This window comes from Cavia porcellus, unplaced genomic scaffold, assembly GCF_034190915.1.
Source record: "Cavia porcellus strain 051 isolate PalLab524CR breed Dunkin Hartley unplaced genomic scaffold, mCavPor4.1 scaffold_25, whole genome shotgun sequence".
In the NCBI taxonomy this organism is placed as follows: Eukaryota; Metazoa; Chordata; class Mammalia; order Rodentia; family Caviidae; genus Cavia; species Cavia porcellus.
Genome location: NW_026947508.1, coordinates 40,083,355 through 40,104,205, shown reverse-complemented (window position 1 = coordinate 40,104,205; position 20,851 = coordinate 40,083,355). Strand labels below are relative to the sequence as shown.

Below are 20,851 nucleotides of genomic sequence, written 5' to 3'. Positions count from 1 at the left end.
ACCAAAACCTCATGCAGTCATTAGTGAGGCTTTTTCAGATAGAACTGGATCTATAGTGTGTGATGCTAGAATTGATTCATGGTACAATGCTAGGCTCAAGGACACTAAGAATAAGAGTGTGAGTGTTACCCATCCTAAACAAAATAAAAGGAAGCAGAAAGAGCTATGGTTGTCCCTTGTTGCTCTGCTACCTTCTGCCTGCCATCAGCAAAGCCACCCTGCTTTGGAGCCAGCCTATGGTGGACTGAAACCTCAACAAACTATGAGCTAAATGCAGCTTTCCCCCCTTTAACTTTGGATGTCAGTATTTTGTCTCAGCAATGAGAAAAGTAACTAAGATGTACCATTTCTTCGAAAAAAATGTACCCTACTCACAATGTTACTCACACTTCTATATGCTTAAAAAATTCTGAACTCATCTTGTCCTCTTCCCAGAAACAAAGACTAAGACCCTGATTGGCCTAGCCCACACCAATCAACAAAACAGTTTGCTCCTATAAGTACAAGCATATCTTACACTCACCAGATCATCCCAGGTAGGAGGCCCCTATCTTGCAGCGCCACTCTGCTGGTAAGAAAGCTCTCCTACTTTCTCTGTATTTGCCATACTTTAAATAAACTTGCTTTGCACTATACCAGTCTTAACTCTTCCATTTCTCACTAAGAGTCCCACTTTCTAATTCTTCACTTAAGTAAGGGTAAGGGCCCAGAGAGAGGCAGGGGGTCGTTATAGGGGACTCCTAGGCCCTCCCTCTTCAGAGAACCTACTGCCAGACATATAAAGCCCTGGGTTCAATCCTCAGCACAGAATAATTAATGAATGAATTAAAAATAAAATAGCTTATACTACACCAGCAGTAGGTTAATAACTTTCCTCTTACCCTGCTTTTATTTTTATGATTACAACCTGATATATACTATAGTGTGCTAAATTATAATTTTCAACAAGTTAAAAAATACAACTTTTGGACATGGGCAGGTGACTGCTAGCTGGGGGAGAGCCAGACCCAAGCCTCTCGCCATGAATCAATGCCATTTGCAGGTGGTGGAGGGAGAGAACCAGGCCCCATGGGAAGAAATCCCCGTCCAGAAATCATCATTTTCATTATTTTGCTGGGTTGGGTTTTTTGTGGTTTTTGTTTTGTTTTGCTTTTTGTACCGAGGATCGAACTCATGACCATGTGCCTGCCAGGCAGGCACTTATGTCACTGACTTAAATCCCCAGCCCCTAGGTTTTGATTTTCTTTTGTTTTCTATATGTTAACTCTGATGGCATGAGCAGTTATTTAACTTACAGCAAGACATGTTATGGAAGCCATTATGTATTTACTACTGGCTTGTTTTGATGTCCTTTATTGCATTCATTGTTTTGTTTTTATTGTTTCTATTCTGTTCAATTTTTAATATGTTCAAAGGTGGTATCTGCAGCTATTTTGAAGCCAACAAAGGCACTGTAGTAACTATTGTTGATTTCATAAGGTTTGGAAGTCCTGTATCACTTATTCTGGTTTATTTTGATTGATTTTATTCTTTTATATTCCTTGATTTTATCCTCTTTAAAATAATACATATATATGTAACTTTTACTCCAATAGGAAGAAAAAAGAGAAGATGAGGACTACAGTTCCATGAACCCCAACAGAATGAATCCACCAGACAAGACAAGCAATTAAACAGAAAGGGGGAAAAGGAACCAACAGGGTCAGGGGATTTAGCTCAGAGGCACATGTGCCTGCCTGGCAACTGCGAAGTTGTCAGCTCAATCCTTGGTTAAAAAAAAAAAAAGGAATCAACAACAGGAAAATAACATGACCAAGTACATGTGAGTTAGAACCATCAATATATATATATATTTTTTTTTGTCTTCTTCCTTTTTATCGGTACCGGGGATCGAACTCACGACTGCCTGCTTGCAAGGCAGGCGCTGATGCCGCTGAGCTAAATCTCCAGCCCCTAGAACCATCAATCTTAATGGTCTCAATTCACCAATCAAAAGAAACAAAACTAGGGCTGGGGATTTAGCTCAGCGGCATAAGCGCCTGCCTTGCAAGCAGGTAGTCGTGAGTTCGATCCCTGGGACCGATAAAAAGAAACAGACCAAAAACAAAAAACAAAAAAAAGAAACAAAACTAGCAGAATGGATCTAGAAGAAAGATCCAATAATAAATGTTGCATATAAGAAACCATTTAATTCATAGACTAAAAGTCAAAGGATGGGAAAAAAATACTCTATGACAGGAATCTGAAAAAAAGCAAGGTCACTATCATTAAGAGAGACAAAGTCACTATATCCTTGTAAAGAGAACAATTCAAGTGGAAGAGATAACAATCATAAATATATATGCATCAAATACCAGTGCATCCAAGTATATAAAACATTAACAGACATGAAAAATCACATAAGCACTAATACAGTTGTAATGGGGGACCTCAGTACTCCACTGTCACAACTAAAAAAAAAAAAAAAGGAACTGGGCTGGAGATACAGCTTAGTGGCACAGCACCTGCCTGGCATGTATGAGGTTCTGAGCTTGATTTCTGGTACCAAAAATTTTTTTTTTAATTTTTTAAAAACTTTTGTTTTGTTTTGTTTGTTCTTTTTGGTACCAGGGATCAAGCTCACAACTTTGCGCTTGCCAGGTGAGCGCTTATGCTGCTGAGCTAAATCCCCGGCCCTGAACCAAACTTTTTTTTTTGTCTTTTTGAGACAGGTTCTCGCTGTGCAGTTCAGGCTGGCCCTGAGCTCACTTTGTAGCCTACGCTGGTCTCGAACTCACAACAATCCTCCTGCCTCAGCCTCCTGAGTGCTGGAATTAAAGGCATGAGCCACCACGCCCGGCCTGAACCAAACTTTTGAACAAATGTACTCAGTATCTACTTAGTATCTGTAGATACCCGTTTGCAGAATGTTCTACCCTACATCAGAATACACATTCTTCTTAGCTGCCCATGGGACATTCTCCAAAACAGACCACACACTAGCTCACAGAATATGTTTAAGTAAACACAAAGGAATTGAAATTATCCTATGCATATTATCAGACCATAGTACAATGAAATTGGAAATCAATGGCAAAAGATACCACAAAGACTTCATAAACACAAGGAAATTACATAACACCCCCCTGAACAACCAATGGTTCACAGATGCAATTAAAGAAGAAATTAGATAGTTTCTACAATGAAACAATAATGCCAGTACAATATACTGGAACTTAAGGGTGGTATGAAAGCAGTCCTATGAAAGAAATTTCCAATGATGAATTCCCATATCAGAAAAGCAGAGCAAGCTTAAACATTTCTTCGTTTATTTATTTTTGTTTTTGAGACAGAGTTTCACTAAGGCTGATTTTAAACTAACTTGGTAGCCCAGGCTGGCCTCAAACTCAAGGCCAACTCTTCTACCTCAGCCTCCCAAGGGGATTACAGGCATGTGCCAGCACACCCAGATGGAGCAAGTTTAAATAGACAACCTAATGAACCTCCAGCTTCTAGAAGAAGAAGGGCAAGTCAAGTCTAAAGCTCATACAAAGAAGAAAATTATAAAAGAGCAGAAATGAGTGCAATGGAGACTAAGAAATTCAAAAACTTAATGAATCAAAGAGTTGGTTCTGGGGCCAAGGATTTAGCTCAGTGGTAAAAGCTCTTGCCTGGCAAGCATGAGGGTGTGAGTTCAATCCCCAGTACCACCAAAAAACAAAAAACAAAAAAACATAAAGAGTTGGTTCCTTGAAATATTAAATGAAACTGACCAACCCTTAGATACCCTTCTCAAAAACATGAAAGAAAAGACTCAAATCTATGCAATTAGGAATGAAAGGGGTGAAATCACAACAGATCCTGTTGAAATCAGTACCTACTTTGAGAACCTGAATTCTAATAGGATAGAAAACACAGAACAAATGGATAGATTCCTAGATACAAAGCCAAATCAAGAAGATACAAATGAGGCAAGAGGATTGTTGTGAGTTTGAGACTAGTCTGGGTTACAAAGTAAGCTCATGGCCAGCCTGATTTGTATACAGACAACTTGTCTCAAAAAGACAAAATTTTTTAAATTAAACTCTATATATATAGCAAAAGGGCCAGGGATTTAACTCAGTGGCATAAGTGCCTGCCTTGCAAGCACGAGGTCATGAGTTTGATCCCCAGTACTGGAAAAAAAAAAAAAAGCTAACACATTGTTTAAAAAGAGCGGGGGGGGGGGGGGGGGGCAGGGATATAGTCCAGCAGCACAAGTGCCTGCCTAGCAAGCACAAGATGTCTGAAAGTTCAATACCAAAAAAGATATAAAACCTTTAAATAAACCAGTATTGGTCAATGAAATTGAAGTTACAATTAAAACCCTACCAACAAAGAAAAGACCAGGTCCTGATTAGATTTACTGCTGAACTCTAGAAGAAATTTGGAAAAGACCTATTGCCACTACTTCTCAAAATACTTACTGAAATTAAAAGGGAAGCAATATTCCTAAATTCATTTCTGGAATCAAGTATCAACCTGAGGGCCAGGATATAGCTCAGTAGCACTATACCTACATGGCAAGTGTGAGGTCATGAGTTCCACTCCTGGTACCAAAAAAAAGTATCAACCTGATACCAAAACCTGAACCAACCATAAAAGAGAACTATAGGCCAATCTCCCTAATGAACACAGACAAAAATCCTCAATAAGATACTGGCAAACAATGCAGTAAATCACCTAAATTATACACTGTGATCAAGTAGGGTTCACCCCAGGGATTCAGGAATGTTCAATGTATGCAAATTAATAAATGTAAAACACTGTATTAGCCAGGGACAAAAAACATGCAGTCATCTCAATAGATGCAGAAAAGGTGTTTGACAAAGTCCAGCATCCATTCATGATTTAAAAAACTACAGAAAATTGGAATAGATGCGTTTTTTTAACACCAAGTACATTTATTAGAAAAAAAGTTATGAAATATCCTTCTAAATTTCCTTTAAAAACTAAAAAGACAGAATAAAACCAAAAATGAATAGAAGAAAATAATAAAGATCTGAAAACACATTCCCTTATCAAAATGCCAACATCATTTTTCATAAAAATTACATTTTGATTCTTACATTTCTGTAGAAATACAAAAGACTCAGAATAGTCTAAACAGCCTTGATAAAGGAACAAAATTAGAATTCCAACCCTTCCCAATCCCATGACTTACCACAAAGTTACACCAGTCATCACAAAATAGCAGTGATACCAAGATAGACAAACCACCAAGGTACCAATATGAAGTCCCAAAACAGATACCCACAAAACAGACAATTGATTTCTGACAAAAATGCAAAAGCAGTAAGTGGAGAAAGGACTGTATCTTCAACAAATATACTGGAACAACTGGATTATCCACATGCAAAAAAAACCCAAACCTTATAGCACATCATCAGTTTCTTAAGACAGCCAAAAGTTGGCTGGGGATTTAGCTCAGTGGCCTAAGGGCCTGTCTGGCAAGCACTAGGTCGTGAGTTCAATCCCCAGTACCAAAACAAAACAAAACAAAACAAAACAAAGCATCCAGAAGACAACCAAAATATCTCACATTGGGTTAGTTAAAGTGAAGACAGGTGTGACCTGAATCGTTGCTTTGGCTGAGGTCATTGTCTCTGGGACAGAAAGACCGGGACAGAGTATAGAAGGGAAGGTAGAACCTACAGACGTGTTTAGTGAAGAGAAGCATTGATTTTGCTTCTGAATATGCCATGTGGATGACAAAGGAGGCCATTAAGCTTTTTTTTAAACTATCAACTTTTTTATATGCACATACATACACATATACATGTTTTTTTCTTTCAGCTTGTCACACTAATGAAACAATACAATGTTTACCCGTGTGTCTCATTTATTTCACTAATAAGTATGTTCTCAAGGTGCATCCATTTAGCTATAAAAGTCTACAGTTTACCATTCTTTATGGCTGAGTGGTTTTCCATTGTATAACAATACCACATCTTTTTTTGTCCATTCCTCAGTCGATGGGCATTTAGGTTATTTCCAAGATCTGGCTATTATAAACTGTGCTGCTATAAACATGGGTGCACATATATCTAGTATGTTTTTAATTGTTTTGGGAAGATACCCAAAAGGGGAATAGCTGGGTTGAATGGGACCTCCAATCCTAGTTTTTTGAGGAATCACCAGACTGATTTCCACAGTGGTTGCACCAGTCTGCATTCCCACCAACACAGGAGAAGAGTTTCTTTTTCCCCACAGCCTCTCCAGCATTTGTTATTAGCTGATTTCTTAATACTAGCCATTCTTTCTGGGATAAGGTGGAATCTCAGTGGTTTTAATTTTCATCTCTCAAATGACCAGTGATGGTGAACATTTTTTTCCACATATTTATTTGCTGTTTTTATTTCTTCATCTGAAAAGTGTGTATTCATCACAAATGCCCATTTTGGATTGGATTTTTAAATCTGGGAGGACTGATTTGTCCTAGTTCTTTATATGTTCTTTATATGTTTCCTTTGTCTGAGGAACACATGGAAAACATTTTCTCCAGCATTGTGGGTTGTCTCTTGTTGATTTCTCTAGCTGTGCAAAAACTTTTCAGTAGGATGAGATCCCATTTGCTGATTCTTTGCAATAAGTCCTGTGCAATGAGTTTTTTAATAAAGACTGCCTATACCAATGTCTTCAAGAATATTATCTTTCAGCAGATTTAATGTTTGTTTTAATATTACGATCCTTGATGCATTCTAATTTTAGCTTAGTACATGGTAGAAGATACAGGTTCTGTTTTAATCTTCAGCATGAGGGAAGCCAGTTTTTCCAATACCATTTATTTATTTATTTAGTCTTTTTCCTTTTTATCGGTACCAGGGATCGAACTCACAACTGCCTGCTTGAAAGGCAGGTGCTTATGCCGCTGAGCTAAATCCCCAGCCCCTCCAATACCATTTATTAAAGAGGCTATCTTTCTTCCAATGAATGTGTTTGGCAACTTTGTCAAACATAAGATGGCTTACTGTATATGCAGTTGTTTCTGCATTTTCTAATCTATTCCACTGATCATCAGGTCTGTTTTCTGCCAGTATACAGTTTTGTTTTGTTATCACAGTAGCTTTATAGTATAATTTCAAGTCAGGGATTGTGGATGTCCCATCTTGTCTTTGTTGCCCAGGATCACCTTTGCCATTCTAGGTCTCTCTGGTTCCAGATAAATTTTAGGATTGTTTCCACTAATTCTGTGAGATATGCTATTGGAGTTTTGATTGGGGTTGCATTAAATCTGTATAACAGTTTTGAAACTATGGCCATTTTCACTGTATTGGTTCTTCCTACCCAAGAGCATGGGATATCTCTCCATTTTCTAATATCCTCTTCAATCTCCTTTTCCAGAGTACTATAGTTTTCAATGTAGAGGTCCTTTACATCCTTTGTTAAATTGATTCCTACGTATTTCACTTTTGGGGATACTACTGTAAAAGCTACTGTTTTCCTGATATCTTTCTCAGTGAGTTTGTTATTCATGTACAGGAAGGCTATTGATTTTTAATTGTAGCCAGTTGTGTTATTAAATTTGCTTATTAAATCTAAAAGTCTTTTGGTGGAGCTTTTGGGGTCTTCTAAGTAGAGTATCATGTCATCTGCAAATAATGATAGTTAAACTTCTTCCTTTCCTATCTTTATTCCTTTTATTTCTTTCTCTTGTCTAATTGCTCTGGCTAAAGTTTCTAGGACTATGTTGAGGAAGAATGGAGACAATGGACATCCTTGTTTTGTTCCTGATTTTAGAGTCAAAGCTTTCAGTTTTTGTCCATTTAGTATGATGTTGGCCATTGGTTTGTATTAGATAGCTTTTACCAGATTGAGATGACCAGCTCTTCCGTAGGGTTTTTATCATGAAAGGGTCCTGGACTTTGTCAAAAAGCTTTTTATTGTTATTGTTGTTTTTATTTCTTTGCACTGGGGATCAAACTCACAAACACGCACCTTCCAGGCAGGTACTTACGCCACTGAGCTAAATCCCCAGCAAATTCTTTTTCTTCTTCTTCTTCTTCTTCTTCTTCTTCTTCTTCTTCTTCTTCTTCTTCTTCTTCTTCTTCTTCTTCTTCTTATGGTGCCAGGGATCAAACTCACAACCTCGTGCTTGCTAGGCAGGCACTATAGCTGCTGAGCTAAATTCCCGGCATCATCACACTATCTTTTTTTTTTTTTTTTTTTTTTTTTTAACCAGGGATCAGCCTCATGACCTTGCACTTGCCAGGCAGGTATCTGTGCTGCTGAGCTAAATTCATGGCCCTTGTCAAAAGCTTTGTGTGGGCTGCGGATTTAGCTCAGCAGTATGAGTGCCTGCCTGGCAAGCACAAGGTTGTGAGTTCAATCCCTGGTACCAAAAAAAAAAAAAAAAAAAAAAAACATTTTGTGCATCTATTGCAATGATCATATAATTATTGTCCTCAGCTCTGTTAATATGGTACATTACATTTATGGATTTACATATGTTGAACCATCCCTGCATCCCTGGGATAAATCCCACTTGATCATGGTATACAATCTGTTTGACGATTTGCTGCAATCTGTTTGCAAATACCTTAAGGATTTTGCATCAATGTTCATTATGGAGACTGGCCTGTAATTCATTTTTTTAGTTGGGTCCTTTTCTGGTTTTGGAATCAGAGTAATGCTTGCTTCCAGAACTGAATTTGAGAGTACTGCTTCCCTTTGAATTTCATTAAAGAGCTTGAAAAGTAGTGGTCTTAGGTCTTCTCTAAATTTCTTGTAGAATTGAGCAGTGAATCCATCATGGCCTATACTTTATTGATAGGTTTTTTTTTTCCCCTGTAAGAAACACATCTGTTTAGCCCAGACCAGTCTTGAGGATCTTGTGGCATCATCAGGCTCAGGTGAGATACACACAAAGGTACTGTTATAACTCGGGCCCCGGTATAAAATCCAAGGAAGCAAGAGACCGAAAATTTAGGTAGCAAAGGCTTTATTTCCAGGCCTGGCGACGAGTCTCCGGGAGCCAATTTGGAGACTGTGTCCCAGAGACTGAAGGGAGGACTTTAAAAGGAGGCTGGAGGAAAGGGGGGGGGGGGGGACAAAGAAACCTGCAGAGCCATCAAACTTGTTGACCCGAGTCTGGAAACTGTATTGCTGTCCACTTAGCTCTGACAATCTCAGGAGTTCCTGGTGTTTCTCAAATTACTCCCATCCTACAGACTGACATTATCTCGGAGTGGCACATCTGCAGCAATATTTGGAGAAGAAAGTGGAGAGTTAATTATCCCAGGACAGCTCATTTTCGCTAGTGGGTGCGAAGGGGTCAAGAGTTACAAGAAGCTGAAACTTAAGTTTTACAAAGATCTGATGTCTAACTCACTTGATGCATACAGAACAAAAAGAAAGCACCGATTGGGGTTTGGGCCATAGTATTTCCTGGTAATTTCTTTGAAGCTAAACAGTTCTTAAAATTGGGGCAGGCTCATTTAATGACAGATCATCACCGGGTCGGGAAGAGGTCAACAGAAACCCAAATTCTTTATGGCCTAGTCTAGATAGATAGGTAAGGGGAGAGGGAGGCAATAAGGCACCATACAGAACAGAAAACGGCAGTTATGTATTTTTCTTCTTTCTGGGAAGGGAATCAAGGTCAGGTAAAGGGTTAAACTCATAAGCAAATCTCTCTGCACACAAGCAAGTTACTTCAAACAAATGTAAATTAGTGGGCCATCCTAGTTTTCTTTAGCTCTTTAGCAGAAAATAGAGGCACCTAACAGTGATTAACCAGCTTGTTAGCTTGTTTTAGCACAACTTCTGTAGTTTGTAGAGGGCAACAATGGTTAACATATCAGGTGAGATTCTTGCAATTCTTTACAGAGGAGAGTATTGCTCAACATATCAATTAGGTCACTTAACATATCAGTTAGGGAAAAAGGATAAAAAAACACATTTAGTAAGCCACGTTGCAGGTTTGCTATAATACACATATAAGGATGCTATTTTCTTAGAGTACAACAGGTACTTTACCTGGGTAATGCCCATCACCAGGTGGCCAATCTCCATCAGCACAACTAGCAAGATGTATGACATCTGCAAGTGCAGCAGATTGGGACGAAGGGTAGGAAGTGGCATGGTTATAACATTAAAATGTTCTCGGATACAGACATAATTCTCTACCTATGGAAACCTGACCCTTACCACCTAAAAAAGAACAGAGGTGCTGAGACTGATAAACACAATTACCAAGTGAGATGTTCCCCTCCAAAACCGCAGCGAGGCTGAATAAAAGACCAACACACAAGACCACCCCAGAATACTCTAGCCATTCAGTACCTGCATCACTGCCAGCCCCAGGCAGGGAGCTGAGAACCCACAGTGCATACACCTCTATTTCTTCTGCTTCTATTTCTACTTGTGGGAAAAAGAGTAAAACAACTGCTGGGCCACACCTGCTTTCAGATGCCCGGTGAGAATTTCACTGGGACATGCCCTGACAGATTCATCTCAACACACATGAACAGACAGCAGGCTGCAGAGAGAAGGCAGGATGAGCAACCTGGCCTGTGGAAAAGACTCAGGTTAGTGCTGTCCACACACTCACTTCAGATATGTGCTTGGTAGTACATCATTGTCTTATCGATAGGTTTTTTTTTTTTTTCCTTTTTTATTGGTACCGGGGATCGAACTCACGACTGCCTGCTTGCAAGACAGGCACTCATGCTGCTGAGCTAAATAATCTCCAGCCCCTATCCAAAGGTTTTTAATTACTTTTTTTTTTTTTTTGTCTTTCTGAACAGGGTCTCACTATGCAGTTCAGGCTGGCCTTGCATTCACTTTGTAGCCCAGGCTGGTCTCAGACTTGCAATGATCCTCCTGTCTCAGCCTCCTGAGTGTTAGGATTACAAGAGTGCGCCACCACGCCCGGCTTTTAATTACATGTTAAATTTCAAGTATTGATATGGGTTATTTAGGATTTTTATATCTTCTTTGTTCGGCTTTGGTAATTCATATGGATCTAGGAATCTGTGCATTTCTTCTGTATTTTTCATTATAATACAAGTTTTTAAAGTAGGAATAGATGATTTTCTGGATTTCTACAAGGTCTATTGTGGTTTCGCCCTTTTCATTCTTAATTGCATGGATCTGAGTCTTTTCTTTCCTTTTTTTTGATAAGGTTGGCCAAAGCTTTATCAATTTTAATCTTTCAAAGAACCAATTCTTCAATTTATTAATTCTTTGTATTGTTTTTTTAGTCTCCAGTCTGCTAATGTCTGCTCTGATCCTTATAATTTTCTCCCTTGTATGAGCTTTTGGTTTAGTCTGCTCTTCTTTTTCTAGAAGTTTGAGGTTCAACATTAAGTTGTTTATATATTCTTGCTCTGTTTTTCTGATATGGGTATTTGTTGCTACAAATTTCCTTCTTGAGACTGCTTTCACTGTGTCCTGCAAGTTCTGGTATGTTGTCTTTATCACTCAACTGTAAAAAGTGTCTAATTGCTTCTTTAATTTCATCTGTGACCCACTGATTGTTTACTAGGGTGCTATTTAATTTCCATGGATTGATGAAGTACTTGTGGTTTCCTTTGCCAAAGGTTTCCAATTTCATTGCACTGTGATCTGATAGTATGCATGGGATAATTTCAGTTCCAGTGTATGGTGTGTTTTGGAGAATGTCTCATGTGTCCCATGTCTGATGTTGTGGAATGAAACACTATAGACATCTTCTAAATCCGTTTGCTCAAAAGTTTGATTTAGTTCTGATATTTCATTATCTTTTTGTCCAGTTGGCTGTCTTTTTGTGACAGCAGTGTATTCTGGTCTCCCAATACAGTTGTACTAAGGCTTGATTTTTCATGTCCATTAATAATTGTTTTATATAACTGAGTGCACTGATCTTTGTTGAATACATATTTATGATTATCTCTTCCTCTTGGATTGTTCTCTTTACCAGGATATAGTGACCTTCTTTATCTCTCTTAATCAATCTTGGCTTGAAATTCACTGTTTGCAAAGAGAATAGCAACCCCTGCTTTTTTCTGAATTCCTGTTGTATAGAGTATTGTTATCCATCCTTTGACTTTTAGTCTATAAATCTTTTTGAATTACATGTGTTTCTTGTATACAGTATACTGTTGGATCTTACTTCTTGATCCATTCTGCCAGTCTGTGTCTTTTGACTGGTGAAATAAGACCATTAACATTACTGGTTAAAATTGCTATGTATTGACATCTTTGTCATGTTATTTTCCTATTATTGCTCCCCTCCCCCGCTTTTTCCCCTTTCCCTCTAATTGTCTGCCTTTCCTGGTGGATTCCTTCTGTTGGGGTTCATGGAGCTGTAGTTCTTATAATCCCTTTGTAGAATGTCCTTCAGAACATTTTGAAGTGCTAGTTTAGTGGTCATAAATTTCCTCAGATGGTCTTTGTCATGGAAGTATCTTATTTCTCCATTAATTTTGAAACATAGTTTTTCAGGGTACATCAATCTGTGTTGAAAGTTGTTTTCCTGGGGCTGGGGATTTAGCTCAGCGGTATAAGCACCTGCCTTGAAGCAGGTGGTCATGAGTTCAATCCCAGTACCAATTAAAAAAAAAAAAAGCTGTTTTCTTTTAGAACTTGGAGTACGTCACTCCAAGCTCGCCTTGACTTGATAGTTTGTGCTGAGAAGTCAGCTGTAATTTTTTTTGTCTTTTTTTTTTTTTTTTATCATTACCAGGGATCGAACTCATGATCACACACTTGCAAGGCAGGTGCTTATGCCACTGAGCTAAATCCCCAGCCCCTCAGCTATAATTCTGATAAGCTTTCCTTTATAAGTGACTTGTTTTCCCTGAGAGCTTTTAAGATTCTATTCTTGTGCTGAATTTATGGCATCTTGACTATGATATGCCTGGATGTAGTGGTTTTTTTTTTTTTTTTTTTTTATGGATGCTAATTGGAGTTCTATATGCCTCACGTATTTCTGTCAAATTCTTTTTTTCTACCAGGAAAGTTTCTGACATGGTGTCTGTAAGGATGTTTTTAATGTCATTTGTGGTATGTCCTGTTTGTGCATTGACTGGAATTAATGTTAAATTATTTTTCTTTGTCTCATCTAGCAGCTGCTGGATTGATTTTTCATGGTTCCTTGCTAGTTTTGATAAATGCTTTTCCCCCCCCCCTGGTCACTAACTGCAAGCCTGTCTTCGGTATCTGAGATCTTGTCCTCACACTGGCTTAATCTGCTTCAAAGATTTTCAGTATTGTTTTTATTCTCCTGGATATCTGCTTGAATCTGCTTTATGGATTCCATTTCTTTCCTATATTGTGCTTCCATAATTTGCTTAAGCGCATTTATTTCTTTGTCTGTGTTTGCTCTAACATCAATACTTTTATGTGTACTTTTATAATCTCTGTAGTTACTTGAGAGATTATTTCTAATTTCACTTTTTCCAGACCTCATTCAATTGCTTTGTTACCACTGTGGAGAGACTTGGTAGGGTGCTTTTGGATTTTCCAGCCTCATTGCCCACTGGGTTTGCTTTTGGTGAACTGGGTGTCTGAGGTTGTGTTTTGTTTAAGTGTCTTCTCATTTCTTAAACTGAATAAAACAAGAAAAAAGGAAAAGAAAACAAAAAATAGTCCACTTCTGGGACTCTCTTTGGATGCACTGATAGAGAGCCTGTGAAGACAGCTTCCCAAATCATGCCACTGTTTCCTTGCAAGCCAGGAGTTGCTTTATGACCAAGTAGTAGACAACCTTAGCAGGTCTGTCCTGAGACCAGGCTCATTGGGCTTGTTGCAGTCCAAGTGATTTCCAAGGTTCTGTGCCCAGCCAGGAGCTACTGGAGGAAGCTGGCAAAGGTTCTGGTTCTGGTTCTGGGTTTATCTGGCATACTCCAAAATGGCTCCCAGCCAATTGCTCCCTCCCGCGGGAGGACTGAATCCTCTGCACTCACTGCCAGCCAGTACTGTATGCTGCTGCTCCCCTCCACTGCTGAGTCTCTCTGCAAAGGCTTCTGGGGTCACCAACTGCCACTGTTCCTGTGACCACAGGTCCCTCATGCAATGAGTCTGGCTCCATGCAAAGGCGCCACCAGCTACCACCTTCTTCCTCATTGAAGTTTTTCTTTTTATTCTCTCTGTGGGCTTCAATTCAGACTGTAGAATTCTTGTCTTGTGGGTATATTCCCATGTATAGATGATGTCTCTCAGAGAGACTGTTTTCTCTGCTGCTTACTACTACTCTGCCATCTTCCAGGAAGTCTTGTGGGGTTTTTTTGTTTTTTTATTTTTTTCTGTCTTTCTGAGACAGGGTCTCACTATGCAGTTCAGGCTGGTCTTGAACTTGCAGCAGCCCTCCTGCCTCAGCCTACCAAGTGCTGGCATTACAGGCATACACCACCATGCCTGGGGTCAGGAATAGATGGTTTTTATTTCAATTGCCATTTATGACAAACCAACAGCCAATGTCATTATAAATGGAAAAAACTGAAAGCTTTCACTCTAAAATCATGAAAAAGACAAGGCTGACACTATTACCACTCTTAAGTAAAATAAATCAGAAACTTATTTATTTATTTATTGGTATCGGGAATCAAACTCATGACCTGACACTTGCCAGGCAGGCACTGTGCTGCTGAGCTATCTCTCCAGCCCCTGCACATGTCTAAATACTGCATTATTTCTCTGGTAAGGGAAACCAAAAATGTAAATAAGAACCAAAATATATAATAGATATTGGGAAATGAGAAGAATATATTCAAATGGGATGGGGAACAAGATTGGGAAGGGGAAAAGGAAGGAAGGGACAAAAAAAAAGAATGGAAAAAAATTAAAACAAAGCTTTAGTAAATAAGGAGGACAAGGAGGTGAAGGAAGGGAAGGGGAATGAGAAAAAAAAACACAAGACATATGTACAGGTACAAATTCCCTATAATGAATGTATATCTAAAATCACTGTATCTAAAATGTATATCTAAAATCACTATATCAAAAAACCTAATTAAAAATATTAATATCTATTAATAGGTGCTGGATTAGAAATTAAAAATGAGTTGTGATGGCACATGCCTGTAATCTCAGCACTAGAGAAGCTGAGGCAGGATGATCTCTATAGGTCTGAGTAAAACAGCCTAGACTGTGCAAGTTAGCAGTTTAATGAGACTTCCCATCTCAAAAACAGAGATGGGGATGTAGATCAGTGCAAAATTTCTAGGTTCAGTCCTCAGTACTCAACAACAAAAAACCATTTGGTGGTGGGCATAGTGGCACATACCTGTAATGCCAGCACTCAGGAGGCTGAGTTAGGAGGATCTCTGAGAACTTGAGCCTAGTCTGGGCTATAAATTGAGTTCAAGGCCAGCCTGAATTGCATAGTGAAAGTCTGTTTCAAAAAACAACCAAAAGCCACTTGTTAATATCCCTACTGATCTTATCGTAAAAGTATTTAAAATGTTAGGAAACTCTCTTTTTCCCAAGCTACATCTCTATTTTTACAAGGTACCTTAGTACTTGTCATTAATTAGTTTGAGAAGGTACAACAAGTATCAAATGACAGTAAAAAGCAAACAAACTGTTTTGGTTGGAAAGGATATCAAATAGGCAATTAACAAGTTCTAGCTTACAGGTCACAAATGACAAGTACAAGAAAATCATTTCGGGGGTGGGGATTTAGCTCAGCGGCATAAGCGCCTGCCTTGCAAGCAGGCAGTCGTGAGTTCGATCCCTGGCTACCAATAAAAAAAAAAAAAAAAACCCTAAAAAAATTCTTAAAGAAAAAATGAGCAAAAATAAAAGGGTCAGGTCGTGTGGGTCAGCATGAAAAGCCCTGGGTTCAATCTCTAGTATAAAAACAACATAAAAAAATGAGGGCCAGGGATTAACTCAGAGCCATAAGTGCCTGCCTGGCAAGCGCGAGTCATGAGTTTGATCCCTAGTACCAAATAAAATAAAATTAAATTAAAAATTACTTGAATTCATGTATTCTTTTGGCAGTACTAGGAATGAAACCAAAAGGGTACTCTACCACAGAGCTATATCCCCAGCCTTTTTTTTGAGACAGGGATAATTGCTAAATTGCCTAGTCTATTTGCAACCCCTCTGCCTTGGCCTTCCACAGTATCAGGATTACAGGCATGTGTCACTGTGCCAGGCCCCAGTACATTATTTTATATTGCTGGATTCTTGCATCTGAGGGCTTTTCTTCTGTTTTGGGGTTTGTTTTGTGGTTTTTTGAAACAGGTCTCACTATATAGTTCATGTTGACCTTGAATTCACTATGTAGCCCAAGCTAGCCGCAGAGGTGATCCTCCTACCTCAGCTGCTGGAGTGCTGAGATTACATGCATGCATCATCACACCCTACTCTTGCATCTGTGTTCATGAATGATACTGGCTTGCAGTTTTCTTTTTGTGTAGTATCTTTGATTTTGTTATCAGGTAACAGCATCATAAAATGAGTTTGGGAAATGTCCCTCTGCTTCTACTTTGAAAGAATTTGTGTCAGACCGGCATTATTTCTTCCTCAAATAATTGTTAGAAATCAACAATAAAGCCTTGCGGGCAGAGAGATAGGTGTTTTGTTTTGTTTCTTTTCCTGGGATGGAAGGAACAGGGAAAGGAGGAGTGGCAAGTTTTGCTTTTTTGTTTTTGTTTGATAGCAGGAATGTAACACATGGCCTTGAGCTTGCCAGGCAGGCACTGTGCCACTGAACTGTATCTCCAGCTCATTTTAAATTATGTTTTCCAACTTTTTAATTATTAATTCAACTTCTTCAGTTGATAGAGGGCAAGTTCTCAGGAATGATTTTGTACCTTCCTCAGGACATTTTCGTAACATCTGGAAACATCTGAAGTTGTTAAAACTGCTTGGTGCTTCTGGCTTTTAATGGGTAGAGGGCACAGACGGCTAAACACCTTCACCACATCTTTCCCCAACAACAAAGAATTACCTAACCCAACATGTCAGTAGAGTTGAGACTGAGAAATCATCAGGCTTTTCGAACATTCTAATTCTTCTTGTATGACTTCTGATGATTTTAATTTTTTAAAAGAATTTACCCATTTTCACTTAAATTGTCTTCCCATGAAAGTGTTCAGAATATTCTATTATTGGGCTAGGGATGTAGGTCAGTGGTGGAACACTTGCCTATTATGGATGAGATCCTAGGTTCCATCCTCAGTGCTGAAAATATATACATATACCCTAACACTTCAGAATATTTCAGTAACACCACCACCACCTTTTTGCAGTACTGGGAATGGAACCAAGGGCCTCACACTTCTCACACATGCTAGGAAAGTACCAAAGTTACATCTTCAGTCTTGTGTCACATGCTTGTGTGTGCACATTTGCTCACAGTGGGGGAATGACACAGATAGGGGGCGTGGCAAAATGACTGCGGAAGCAGACATGACCTATTATAAGATCCTGGAACACATTTCTAAGAATTTGAGCAGGATTTCAATGGGATGGCCTGGACCTGATGTTAGCCTGAGTAGAATCCCAGAACTGCTTCTCAGGACCCAGATGTAGAAGTTCTCACAGGTTTCCTCCAGATGTGGATGGTGAAACATAGATACCAAGAGCTTACTATCTGGCTTTCTTCACAATGGCCTGCCCCAGGTCCACTAATGTGTACTTTTTTTTTTTGGAACCCGAGATCGAACTCACCACCTCATGCATGCCAGGCATGCGCTTATGCCACTGAGCTAAACCCCCAGCCCAAGGTGTATTTTTATCTTGCTTTTCCTTTTACTTGGCCCAAACTCACTCTGCAGAGCCAGTTTTCCCTCTTTTACTTGCCAAACCTGGTAATGTTTGGTGTGCCAAATTTTTTTGTTTCTTTTTGAGACAGGGTCTCGCCATGCAGTTCAGGCTGGCCTTGAGCTCACTTTGTAACTCATTTTGTCCTGCTTTAGCCTCTTAAGTACTGGGATTACAGGCATGTGCCACCATGCCCAGAATGGTGTGCCACTTTTAGGAGAGACCTGGTAAAAGTACTAAGAATTAAATCTGGGGTCTTGGTCTTGCTCTGCCTTTCAAACTTTTTTTTAAAAACTGGGCATGGTGGTGCATGCCTGTAATCCAGCTCTCGAAAGTTTGAGGCAGGATTGCCAGGAGTTCAAGGCCAGGCTGGGCTATACAGGGAGTTTATCAGCCTGACCTACATAGTGAGAGACCCTACCTCAAAAAGAAAAACAAAAAAACTTTTAAAAATGTTGCTGGGTGGGGGGCTGGGGATTTAGCTCAGCGGCATAAGCGCCTGCCTTGCAAGCAGGCAGTCGTGAGTTCGATCCCCAGTACCGATAAAAAGGAAAAAGACAAAAAAAAAAAAAAAAAAAAAAATGTTGCTGGGTTATCTTGAATTTGAGATATTCCTGCCTCAGCCACCCAAGTAATTGTAATGATAGGTACATGCCATAAGTGCCTGGCTTATTACCCTTTGAATATCTATGATTGCCAGGTATAGTGAAGCATATCTACTGTCCAAGCACTGGGGAGGATAAAGCTGGTTTTGCCATGAGTTTGATGGTAGTGTGAACTACACAGTGAGACCCCATCTCCAAAAAAAAAAAAAAAAACTATGATAGCCAAGCACGGTGGCTCATACCTGTGGGAGGCTGAGGTGAAGTGGGAGGATCACTGTGGATTCAAGAGTGGTTAGGCCTTGCCTCGAAACAAACAAAACCAAACCCTATGGTAGGGATATGAGAGTCAGCAAAATGAGACCAAAAGTCAGACTCAGCCTGGAGACTTTTTTTTGGTACCAGGGATCAAACTTTTAACTTCGCACTTGCCAGGCCGGCAAATCCCTAGCTAAACCTAGCCATAGAGATTATTTTTTAAACACTATTTTAACACAGTCACCCCTCATTTATTTAAATCTGTTGCTATCAAGTTGAACACAGTAGTCCTCTCTTATCCACAAGTAATACATTCCAACAACCCCAATGGATGCCTGACACCTTGGGTGGTGGTTCTGGCTAATACCTAGATGCACCCACAAAATCTCATGTATTCATAGGTGGTACTTTTTGGGATTAAAGGACTAATCCACTGGTTTAATATGGCTGTGGCTTTGGATGACGGACTTACTGAAGAGGAAAGACCCACCTCAGGTATGGGTGGCACCAATAGGCTTGCAGCCTGAATAGAATAAAAAAGGAAAGACTGAACCTGAACATCGTGAACTCTTTCTCCTCTGCCATGCCCCTCTGCCACACCACTTTGTGTTGGAGCCAGCAGACTATGGACTAAAACCCTTACAGACTGTGAGCTAAGATAAATCTTTAACTTCTGGGTGTTGGGTATTTTGTCCTAGCAACAAGGAAGTAACTGGTAGTGTCCAGTCATATCCATGCTGTATTTTTCTTATATATAATACGTACCTATGATAAAATTTATGAACTGGACAGATTAATATGAATAGAACAATTATAACAAAATACTGTACTCTCATATGCAACCAGAGGTTGCAAACTAGGATGCCAAATCCACAGATACATGTATTTGACCTCTATGCTTTCAAATTACTTGCCCTTAGCCAGGTGTGGTAGTGCAGACCTGTAATTCCAGCACTCCGTTTGGGCTACATAGTAAGACCCTGTCTCAAAAATAAAAAACAAAAGTTACTTGCCTTCATTTAAAAAGTGAAGGCTGGGCTAGGCCGTATATACCCAACATTTAGGAAGCTGAGACAGGTAGATCCTAAGTTCAAGGATATGCTAGACTACATTACAAGACCTTCTTGTCCCCCCAAAAAAATTTTTTTTGAGATATTTCACAGTTTGGATTTCTGCTTCCTTACCGAAAGATGTGATAACAAACACCAAGTCTGCACTCCCATATAAAAACAACTGGTGGAGTACAGAAGCACTTTTCTAATTCCTACATCTCACTTCTATCAGTTACCACTAAAGCAGCTAGGTTTGCAACTGCTAGACCTTTTTTTTTCTCTGTCTCTCTCTCTTAAAATGGTAACCATTAAACACACATTGCTACTTGAATGTGACTTAAAATTAAATAGAATTTAATTCTGTACCTCAGTTACATTATTACATTCCAATTGTTTGACAGTCGCAAATGGCTACTGGCTAGCACAATGCATAGTTCTGGATACCCTACCAGCTGGGGCAGCAAATGGTTTCGTTTTTGTATCATGGGCTGTGGATTGAACATAAGGCTTTGTGGATACTAAGCTTCCATATCTCTTGAACACCGCACAGTACTAACAGTACTATAAGCCTCATCACTATTCACTGTTTTGTGGGACAATATGCCAAACTCTAACATAATGTGGGAATGTGGGCAGTTCACAGCCCTAGTTGTTTAAAGTCTGAAGTTACATTCTGCTATATACAGATTTTTTGGTGGTTCTGAGTATTGAACCTTAGGGCCTTCACACTCATCTGCTCAGATTCCAGTACCCCTCTTTCTACAATGCTATACTTTCTTTGCTTTAGAAAGGAGTCTTGCTGGGGAGGTGCTACATGCCTATAATTGCAGCACCGAGAGAAGTTGAAATAGGAAGAACACAAATTTGAATCCCACTTAAGCAAGTTAGCAAAACCCTGTCTCAAAATAAAATAAAAAGGACTGGAGATATAGCTAAATGGTAAAACACTCCTGAGTTCAATCCCAGTACCAAAAAAATATCTAAATTAGAAGCTAGAGGTATCACTCAGTAACATAGCCGCCAAGCATGAAGAGACTAGGCTCTAGGTTTCATCCTCACACTGCAATAAAAAGAAAAAAGTAAAACTTCCTAGCACTGTAAAAAAGAAAAGAAAAAAAAAAAAAGAGGGAAGAAAGAAGAAAAGAGAAAGAAAAGGAAAAAAAGGAAGAAAGGGAGGCGGGGAGAGAGGAAGAAAGTTCTAAATAAAAAGATCAGGAGTCAGGG

At 39.3% G+C, this 20,851-nt stretch overlaps 1 long non-coding RNA gene and 1 other non-coding gene across 2 annotated transcripts; both read right to left on the bottom strand.

The window, feature by feature from the left end:
- Nucleotides 1–8,342: 8,342 nt before the first annotated feature.
- Nucleotides 8,343–15,203, bottom strand: LOC134473058 (uncharacterized). The gene is made up of 2 exons (XR_010043153.1): nt 9,997–15,203; nt 8,343–9,214 (listed from the first exon to the last, which is right to left on the bottom strand). It is a non-coding gene; the product is annotated as an uncharacterized LOC134473058 (long non-coding RNA).
- LOC111754747 (small nucleolar RNA SNORD121A) lies at nt 10,533–10,610 on the bottom strand. Its single transcript, XR_002789415.1, has one exon. It is a non-coding gene; the product is annotated as a small nucleolar RNA SNORD121A (small nucleolar RNA).
- Nucleotides 15,204–20,851: the final 5,648 nt, after the last annotated feature.